The sequence below is a fragment of the Panulirus ornatus genome, chromosome 70 (assembly GCF_036320965.1).
Source record: "Panulirus ornatus isolate Po-2019 chromosome 70, ASM3632096v1, whole genome shotgun sequence".
Lineage (NCBI taxonomy): Eukaryota > Metazoa > Arthropoda > Malacostraca > Decapoda > Palinuridae > Panulirus > Panulirus ornatus.
Genome location: NC_092293.1, coordinates 6,488,716 through 6,499,244, shown reverse-complemented (window position 1 = coordinate 6,499,244; position 10,529 = coordinate 6,488,716).

The following is a 10,529-nucleotide window of genomic DNA, read 5'->3' as shown; positions in this document are numbered from 1 at the left end:
GAGGGGGACAGGGGGGGAGAGGCTTGGGGCGGAGTCAATTTTCAGGAAAATGAGAGGCTTGGGACGAGACAGGCTGGACGGGGAGGAGGTTTGGACGAGAGGGTTTGGGGCGGGAAGGGAAAAAGAGGCTTGAAAGATCAGGTGGGCGGAAAGAAGGTTGGACGAGACAGGACAGAGAAGAGGCTTTGGGGGGAGAGTCAGGGGAAAAAAAGGGCTTGGGAGGGGCGGGAGAAAGAAGAGAGGGTTGGGGTTTAAAAAAGGTTAAGACCCCGAGAGAGACTTGGAGGATCAGGCGGCAGGAGAGAAGGTTTTGGACGAGATTCGGTGACAGGGAAAAAGGCTTGATGAGTTTCGGGGACAGGAAGAGAGGCTTGGAGAGGGCGGGAAGGAGAAAGGTTGGGACGAAGTCAGGCAGGGGGAGATTTTTAAATTAAAAAAAAGAGAGGGCTTGGACAGGTCGGAGGACAGGAGGGAGAGGTTTGGGACGAGAGTGAAGTAGGACATGAGACAGAGGAATGAGACGAGAGTCGGCAGGACAGGAAAGAGAGGCTTGCGACGAGAGTCAGGCTGGACAGGAGAGAGAGGCTTAGGATGAGAGTCAGGCAGGACAGTAGGACAGGAAAGAGAGGCTTGGGACGAGAGTCAGGCTGGACAGGAGAGAGAGGCTTGGGACGATACTTAGAATGGACAAGAGAGAGAGGCTTGGGACGAGAGGCAGGCAGGACAGGAGAGATAGGCTTGGGACGAGAGTCAGGCAGGACAGGAGAGAGAAGCTTGGGACGCGTTAGGCAGGACAGGAGAGAGAGGCTTGGGACGAGAGTCGGCAGGACAGGAGAGAGAGGCTTGGGACGAAAGTCAGGCTGGACACGAGAGAGACGCTTGGGACGAGAGTCTTGCTGGACAGGAAAGAGAGACTTAGGACGAGTCAGGCAGGAAAGGAGAGAGAGGCTCGGGACGAGATTCAGGCAGGACAGGAGAAAGAGTCTTGGGACGAGAGTCAGGCTGGAGAGGAGAGAGAGTCTTGTAACGAGAGTCAGGCTCTAAAGGAGAGGGAGGTTTAGGACGAGTCAGGCAGGACAGGAGAGAGAGGCTTGAGACGAGAGTCAGGCAGGACAGGAGTGAGAGGCTTGGGACGAGACAAAGGCTGGACAGGAGAGAGAGGCTTGGAACGAGAGTCAGTCAGGACAGTAGGATAGGAAAGAGAGGCTTGGGACGAGGGTCAGGCTGGACAGGAAAGAGACGCTTGGGACGAGAGTCAGGCACGACAGAAGAGAGAGGCTTGGGACGAGAGTCAGTCTGGACAAGAGAGAGAGTGGCTTGGGACGAGGGCCGGCAGAACAGGAGAGAGAGGCTTGGGGTGAGAGTCAGGAAGGATAGGAGAGAGTGGCTTAGGACGAGAGTCTGGCAGGACAGGAGAGAGAGGCTTGGCAGGAGAGTCAGGCTGGACAGGAGAGATAGGTTTGGGACGAGAGTCAGGCTAGACAGAAGAGAGAGGCTTGATTCGAGATTCACGGTGGACAGGAGAGAGAGGCTTAGGACGAGTCAGGCAAGACAGGAGAGAGAGGCTTGGGACGAGAGTCAGGCAGGATAGGAGAGAGTGACTTGTGACGAGAGTCAGGCAGGACATGAGAGAGATGCTTGGGATGAGATTCAGGCAGGACAGGCGACAGAGGCTTGGGACGAGAGTCAGGCTGTACAAGAGAGAGAGGCTTGAGACGAGAGGCAGGCTGGACAGGAGAGAGAGGTTTGGGACGAGAGTCAGTCTGTACAGGAGAGAGAGGCTTTATACGAGATTCAGGCTGGACAGGAGAGAGAGGCTTAAGACGAGTCAGTCAGGACAGGAGGGAGAGGCTTGGGACGAGAGTCAGGCAGGACAGGAGAGAGAGGAATGGGACGAGAGTCGGCACGACAGGAGAGAGAGGCTTGGCACGAGACTCAGGCTGAACAAGAGAGAGTGGCCTGGGACGAGAGTCGGCAGAACATGAGAGAGAGGCTTGGGACGAGAGTCAGGTAGGACAGGAGAGAGTTGCTTGGGACGAGAGTCTGGCAGAACAGGAGAGAGAATATTGGGACGAGAGTAAGGCTCGACAGGAGAGAGAGGTTTGGGATTAGAGTCAGTCTGGACAGGAGAGAGAGGCTTGATACGAGATTCAGGGTGGACATAGAGAGAGGCTTAGGACGAGTCAGGCAGGACAGGAGAGAGAGGCTTGGGACGAGAGTCAGGCAGGACAGGAGAGAGAGGCTTGTGACGAGAGTCAGGCAGGAAAGGAGAGAGAGGCTTGGGACGAGAGTCAGGCAGGACAAGAGAGAGAGGCTTGGGACGAGAGTCAGGCTGGACGGGAGAGAGAGGCTTTGGACGAGTCAGGCAGGACAGGAGTGAGAGGCTTGGGACGAGAGTCAGGCAGGACTTGAGACAGAGGAATGAGACGAGAGTCGGCAGGACGGGAGAAAGACTCTTGGGACGAGAGTCAGGCTTGACAAGAGAGAGAGTGGCTTGGGACGAGAGTCAGGCAGGATAGGAGAGAGAGGAATGGGATGGGAGTCGGTAAGACAGGAGAGAGAGGCTTAGGACGAGAGTCAGGCTGGACAAGAGAGAGTGGCTTGGGACGAAAGTCAAGCTGGACAGGAGAGAGGGGCCTGGGACGAGAGTCAGGCTGGACGTAAGAGAGAGGCATGGGACGAGAGTCAGGCAAGTCAGGAGAGAGAGGCTTGGGATGAGAGTAAGGCTGGGCAGGAGAGAGAGGCTTGGGACGAGAGTCAGGAAGGAAAAGAGGACAGGAAAAAGAGGTTTGGGACGAGAGTCAGGCTGGACTGGAGAGGCTTGGGACGAGAGTCAGGCAGGACAGGAGAGAGAGGCTTGGGTCGAGAGACAAGCAAAACAGGAGAAAGAGTCTTGGGACGAGAGTCAGGCAGAACAGGAGAGAGAAGCTTGGGGCGAGTCACTCATTAAAGGAGAGAGAGTCTTGGGACGAGAGTCGGCTAGACAGGAGAGAGAGTCTTGGGACGAGAGTCGGCAGGACAGGAGAGAGAGGCTTGGGACGAGAGTCAAGCAGGACAGGAGAGAGAGGCTTGGGACGAGAGTCATGGTGGACAGGAGAGAGAGTCTTGTGTCGAGAGTCGGGCAGGACAGGAGAGAGAGGATTGGGACGAGTCAGGCAGGACAGGAGAGAGAGGCTTGGGACGAGAGTCATGGTGGACAGGAGAGAGAGGCTTAGGTCGAGAGTCAGGCAGGACAGGAGAGAGAGGCTTGAGACGAGAGTTAGGCAAGGCAGGAGAGAGAGGTTTTGGACGAGAGTTGGGGGGGACTGGAGAGATAATCTTGGGACGATACTTAAAATGGACAAGAGAGAGAGGCTTGGGACGAGAGTCAGGCTGTACAGGAGAGAGAGGCTTGAGACGAGAGTCAGGCTGGACAGGAGAGAGAGGCTTGGGACGAGAGTCAATCTGGACAGGAAAGAGAGGCTCCATACGAAATTCAGGCTGGAGAGGAGACAGGTTAGGACGAGTGAGGCAGGACAGGAGGTAGAGGCTTGGGACGAGAGTAAGGCAGAACAGGAGAGAGAGGGATGGGACGAGAGTCGGCAGGACAGGAGAGAGAGACTTGGGACGAGAGTCAGGCTGGACAAGAGAGAGAGTGGCTTGGGACGAGAGTCGGCAGAAACGGAGAGAGAGGCTTGGGACGAGAGTCAGGTAAGACAGGAGAGAGAGGCTTGGGGCGAGAGTCAGGCTGGACAGGAGAGAGAGGTTTGGGACGAGACTCAGGCTGGACAGGAGAGAGAGGCTTGATACGAGATTCAGGGTGGACAGGAGAGAGAGGCTTAGGACGAGTCAGGAAGGACAGGAGAGAGAGGCTTGGAACAAGAGTCAGGCAGGACAGGAGAGAGAGGTTTGTGACGAGAGTCAGGAAGGACAGGAGAGAGAGGCTTGGGACGAGAGTCAGGTAAGACAGGAGAGAGAGGCTTGGGGCGAGAGTCAGGCTGGACAGGAGAGAGAGGTTTGGGACGAGAGTCAGGTTGGACAGGAGAGAGAGGCTTGATACGAGATTCAGGGTGGACAGGAGAGAGAGGCTTAGGACGAGTCAGGAAGGACAGGAGAGAGAGGTTGGCACGAGAGTCAGGCAGGACAGGAGAGAGAGGTTTGTGACGAGAGTCAGGAAGGACAGGAGAGAGAGGCTTGGGACGAGAGTCAGGCAGGACAGGAGGGAGAGGTTTGGGACGAGAGTGAAGCAGGACATGAGACAGAGGAATGAGACGAGAGTCGGCAGGGCAGGAGAGAGAGGCTTCGGACGAGAGTCAGGCTGGACAGGAGAGAGAGAGGCTTGGGACGAGAGTCAGGCAGGACAATAGGACACCAAAGAGAGGCTTGGGACGAGAGTCAGGCTGGACAGGAGAGACAGGCTTGGGAAGAGAGTCAGGAACGACAGAAGAGAGAGGCTTGGGAAGAGAAGCAGGCAGGACAGGAGAGATAGGCTTGGGACGAGAGTCAGGCAGGACAGGGGAGAGAAGCTTAGGACGCGTTAGGCAGGACAGGAAAGAGAGGCTTGGGACGAGAGTCAGGCTGGACAGGGGGGAGAAGCTTGGGATAAGAATCATGCAGGACAGCAGAGAGAGTCTTGGGACGAGAGTCAGGAACGACAGAAGAGAGGGGCTTGGGACGAGAGGCAGGCAGGACAGGAGAGATAGGCTTGGGACGAGAGTCAAGCTGGACTGGAGAGAGAGGCTTGGGACGAGAGTCATGGTGGACAAGAGAGAGAGGCTTGTGTCGAGAGTCAGGCAGGACAGGAGAGAGAGGATTGGGACGAGAGTCAGGCAGGACAGGAGAGAGAGGCTTGGGACGAGAGTCAGGCTGGACGGGAGAGAGAGGCTTAGGACGAGTCAGTCAGGACAGGAGGGAGAGGCTTGGGACGAGAGTCAGGCAGGACCGAAGAGAGAAGAATGGGACGAGAGTCGGCAGGACATGAGAGAGAGGCTTAGGACGAGAGTCAGGCTGGACAAGAGAGAGTGGCTTGGGACGGGAGTCAGCAGAACATGAGAGAGAGGCTTGGGACGAGAGTCAGGTAGGACAGGAGAGAGAGGCTTGGGACGAGGGTCTGGCAGAGCAGGAGAGAGAGAGGCTTGGGACGAGAGTAAGGCTGGACAGGAGAGAGAGGTTTGGGATTAAAGTCAGTCTGGACGCAGAGAGAGGCTTGATACGAGATTCTGCGTGGACATAGAGAGAGGCTTAGGACGAGTCAGGCAGGACAGGAGAAAGAGGTTTGGGACGAAAGTCAGGCAGGACAGGAGAGAGAGGCTTGTGACGAGAGTCAGGCAGGAAAGGAGAGAGAGGCTCTGGACGAGAGTCAGGCAGGATGGGAGAGAGAGGCTTGGGACGAGAGTCAGGCTTGACAGGAGAGAAAGGCTTTGGACGAGAGTCAGGCAGGACAGGAGTGAGAGGCTTAGGACGAGAGTCAGGCAGGACTTGAGACAGAGGAATGAGACGAGAGTCGGCTGGACGGGAGAAAGACTCTTAGGACGAGAGTCAGGCTTGACAAGAGAGAGTGGCCTGGGACGAGAGTCAGGCAGGGCAGGAGAGAGAGGAATGGGATGAGAGTCGGTAATACAGGAGAGAGAGGCTTATGACGAGAGTCAGGCTGGAGAAGAGAGAGTGACTTGGGACGAAAGTCTGGCTGGACAGGAGAGAGGGGCTTGGGACGAGAGTCAGGCAGGACATAAGAGAGAGGCTTGGGACGAGAGTCAGGCAAGTCAGGAGAGAGAGGCTTGGTATGAGAGTAACGCTGGACAGGAGAGAGAGGCTTGGGACTAGAGTCAGTAAGAAAAAGAGGACAGGAGAAAGAGGTTTGGGACGAGAGTCAGGCTGGACTGGAGAGAGAGGCTTGGGACGAGAGTCAGGCAGGACAGGAGAGAGAGGCTTGGGACGAGATACAGGCAAGACAGGAGAGAGAATCTTGGGGCGAGTCACTCATTAAAGGAGAGAGAGGCTTGGGACGAGAGTCGGCTAGACAGGAGAGAGAGGCTTGGGAGGAGAGTCGGCAGGACAGGAGAGAGAGGCTTGGGACGAGAGTCAAGCAGGACAGGAGAGAGAGGCTTGGGATGAGAGTCATGGTGGACAGGAGAGAGAGGCCTGTGTCGAGAGTCAGGCAGGACAGGAGAGAAAGGATTGGGACAGAGTCAGGCAGGACAGGAAAGAGTGGCTTGGGACGAGAGTCATGGTGGACAGGAGAGAGAGGCTTAGGTCGAGAGTCAGGCAGGATAGGAGAGAGAGGCTTGGGACGAGAGTCAGGCAAGGCAGGAGAGAGAGGGTTTGGACGAGAGTGAGTGGGGACTGGAGAGAGAGGCTTGGGGCGATACTTAGAATGGACAAGAGAGAGAGGCTTGGGACGAGAGGCAGGCTGTATAGGAGAGAGAGGCTTGAGACGAGAGTCAGGCTGGACAGGAGAGAGAGGCTTGGGACGAGAGTCAATCTGGACAGGAGAGAGAGGCTTGATACGAGATTCAGGATGGACAGGAGAGAGAAGGTTAGGACGAGTTAGGCAGGACAGGAGGGAGAGGCTTGGGACGAGAGTAAGGCACAACAGGAGAGAGAGGGATGGGACGAGAGTCAGCAGGAGAGGAGAGAGGCTTGGGACGAGAGTAACGCTGGACAAGAGAGAGTGGCTTGGGACGAGAGTCAGCAGAACATGAGAGAGAGGCTTGGGACGAGAGTCAGGCTGCACAGGAGAGAGAGGTTTGGGACGAGAGTCAGGCTGGACAGGAGAGAGAGGCTTGATACGAGATTCAGGGTGGACAGTAGAGAGAGGCTTAGGACGAGTCAGGAAGGACAGGAGAGAGAGGCTTGAGACGAGAGTCAGGCAGGACAGGCGAGAGAGGCTTGTGACGAGAGTCAGGCAGGACAGGAGAGAGAGGCTTTTGAAGAGATTCAGGCAGGACAGGCGAGAGAGGCTTGGGACGAGAGTCAGTGTGGACAGGAGAGAGAGGCTTGGGACGAGAGTCAGGCAGGACAGGAGGGAGACGTATGGGACGAGAGTCAAGCAGGACATGAGACAGAGAAATGGTGGACATTAGAAAGAGGCTTAGGTCGAGAGTCAGGCAGGATAGGAGAGAGAGGCTTGGGACGAGAGTCAAGCAAGGCAGGAGAGAGAGGGTTTGGACGAGAGTCGGCAGGACAGAAGAGAGAGGCTTAGGACGAGAGTCAGGCTGGACAGGAGAGAGAGGCTTGGAACGAGTCAGGCAGGACAGGAGGATAGGAAAGAGAGGCTTGGGACGAGGGTCAGGCTGGACAGGAGAGAGACGCTTGGGACGAGAGTCAGGCACCAGAGAAGAGAGAGGCTTGGGACGAGAGTCAGGCTGGACAGGAGAGAGATGCTTGGGACTAGATTTAGGCTGGACAGTAGAGAGAGGCTTGATACGAGATTCAGGGTGGACAGGAGAGAGAGGCTTAGGACGAGTCAGGTAGGACAGGAGAGAGAGGCTTGGGACGAGAGTCAGGCAGGACAGGAGAGAGAGGCTTGGGACGAGAGTCAGGCAGGACAGGAGAGAGAGGCTTGTGACGAGAGTCAGGCAGGACAGGAGAGAGATGCTTGGGACGAGATTCAGGCAGGACAGGCGACAGAGGCTTGGGACGAGAGTCAAGCTGTACAGGAGAGAGAGGCTTGAGACGAGAGGCAGGCTGGACAGGAGAGAGAGGTTTGGGACGAGAGTCAGGCTGTACAGGAGAGAGAGGCTTGATACGAGATTCAGGCTGGACAGGAGAGAGAGGCTTAGGACGAGTCAGTCAGGACAGGAGGGAGAGGCTTGGGACGAGAGTCAGGCAGGACAGGAGAGAGAGGAATGGGACGAGAGTCGGCACGACAGGAGAGAGAGGCTTAGCACGAGACTCAGGCTGAACAAGAGAGAGTGGCTTGGGACGAGAGTCGGCAGAACATGAGAGAGAGGCTTGGGACGAGAGTCAGGTAGGACAGGAGAGAGTTGCTTGGGACAAGAATCTAGCAGAACAGGAGAGAGAGGCTTGGGACGAGAGTAAGGCTGGACAGGAGAGAGAGGTTTGGGATTAGAGTCAGTCTGGACAGGAGAGAGAGGCTTGATACGAGATTCAGGGTGGACATAGAGAGAGGCTTAGGACGAATCAGGAATGACAGGAGAGAGAGGCTTGGGACGAGAGTCAGGCAGGACAGGAGAGAGAGGTTTGTGACGAGAGTCAGGCAGGAAAGGAGAGAGAGAGGCTTGGGACGAGATTCAGGCAGGACAGGAGAGTGAGGCTTGGGACGAGAGTCTGGCTGGACAGGAGAGAGAGGCTTTGGACGAGAGTCAGGCAGGACAGGAGTGAGTGGCTTAGGACGAGAGTCAGGCAGGACATGAGACAGAGGAATGAGACGAGAGTCGGCAGGACGGGAGAAAGACTCTTGGGACGAGAGTCAGGCTTGACAAGAGAGAGTGGCTTGGGACGAGAGTCAGGCAGGACAGGAGAGAGAGGAATGGGATGGGAGTCGGTAAGTCAGGAGAGAGAGGCTTAGGACGAGAGTCAGGCTGGACAAGAGAAAGTGGCTTGGGACGAGAGTCAGGCTGTACAAGAGAGAGGGGCTTGGGACGAGAGTCAGGCAGGACAGGGGAGAGAGGCTTGGGACGAGAGACAGGCAAGACAGGAGAAAGAGTCTTGGGACGAGAGTCAGGCAGGACAGGAGAGAGAGGCTTGGGACGAGAGTCAAGCAGGACAGGAGAGAGAGGGGTGGGACGAGTCAGGCAGGGCAGGAGAGAGAGCTTTTGGACGAGAGTTAGTGGGGACTGGAGAGAGAGGCTTGGGACGATACTTAAAATGGACAAGAAAGAGAGGCTTGGGACGAGAGTCAGGCTGTACAGGAGAGAGAGGCTTGAGACGAGAGTCAGGCTGGACAGGAGAGAGAGGCTTGGGACGAGAGTCAATCTGGACAGGAGAGAGAGGCTTGATACGAGATTCAGGCTGGACAGGAGAGAGAAGGTTAGGACGAGTGAGGCAGGACAGGAGAGAGAGGCTTGGGACGAGAGTCAGGCTGGACAAGATAGAGTGGCTTGGGACGAGAGTCGGCAGAAACGGAGAGAGAGGCTTGGGACTAGAGTCAGGTAAGACAGGAGAGAGAGGCTTGGGACGAGAGTCAGGCTGGACAGGAGAGAGAGGTTTGGGACGAGAGTCAGGCTGGACAGGAGAGAGAGGCTTGATACGAGATTCGGGGTGGACAGGAGAGAGAGGCTTAGGACGAGTCAGTAAGGACAGCAGAGAGAGGCTTGGGACGAGAGTCAGGCAGGACAGGAGAGGCTTGTGACGAGAGTTAGGAAGGAAAGGAGAGAGAGGCTTGGTACGAGAGTCAGGCAGGACAGGAGGGAGAGGTTTGGGACGAGAGTGAAGTAGGACATGAGACAGAGGAATGAGACGAGAGTCGGCAGGACAGGAAAGAGAGGCTTGCGACGAGAGTCAGGCTGGACAGGAGAGAGAGGCTTAGGATGAGAGTCAGGCAGGACAGTAGGACAGGAAAGAGAGGCTTGGGACGAGAGTCAGGCTGGACAGGAGAGAGAGGCTTGGGACGATACTTAGAATGGACAAGAGAGAGAGGCTTGGGACGAGAGGCAGGCAGGACAGGAGAGATAGGCTTGGGACGAGAGTCAGGCAGGACAGGAGAGAGAAGCTTGGGACGCGTTAGGCAGGACAGGAGAGAGAGGCTTGGGACGAGAGTCGGCAGGACAGGAGAGAGAGGCTTGGGACGAAAGTCAGGCTGGACACGAGAGAGACGCTTGGGACGAGAGTCTTGCTGGACAGGAAAGAGAGACTTAGGACGAGTCAGGCAGGAAAGGAGAGAGAGGCTCGGGACGAGATTCAGGCAGGACAGGAGAAAGAGTCTTGGGACGAGAGTCAGGCTGGAGAGGAGAGAGAGTCTTGTAACGAGAGTCAGGCTCTAAAGGAGAGGGAGGTTTAGGACGAGTCAGGCAGGACAGGAGAGAGAGGCTTGAGACGAGAGTCAGGCAGGACAGGAGTGAGAGGCTTGGGACGAGACAAAGGCTGGACAGGAGAGAGAGGCTTGGAACGAGAGTCAGTCAGGACAGTAGGATAGGAAAGAGAGGCTTGGGACGAGGGTCAGGCTGGACAGGAAAGAGACGCTTGGGACGAGAGTCAGGCACGACAGAAGAGAGAGGCTTGGGACGAGAGTCAGTCTGGACAAGAGAGAGAGTGGCTTGGGACGAGGGCCGGCAGAACAGGAGAGAGAGGCTTGGGGTGAGAGTCAGGAAGGATAGGAGAGAGTGGCTTAGGACGAGAGTCTGGCAGGACAGGAGAGAGAGGCTTGGCAGGAGAGTCAGGCTGGACAGGAGAGATAGGTTTGGGACGAGAGTCAGGCTAGACAGAAGAGAGAGGCTTGATTCGAGATTCACGGTGGACAGGAGAGAGAGGCTTAGGACGAGTCAGGCAAGACAGGAGAGAGAGGCTTGGGACGAGAGTCAGGCAGGATAGGAGAGAGTGACTTGTGACGAGAGTCAGGCAGGACATGAGAGAGATGCTTGGGATGAGAT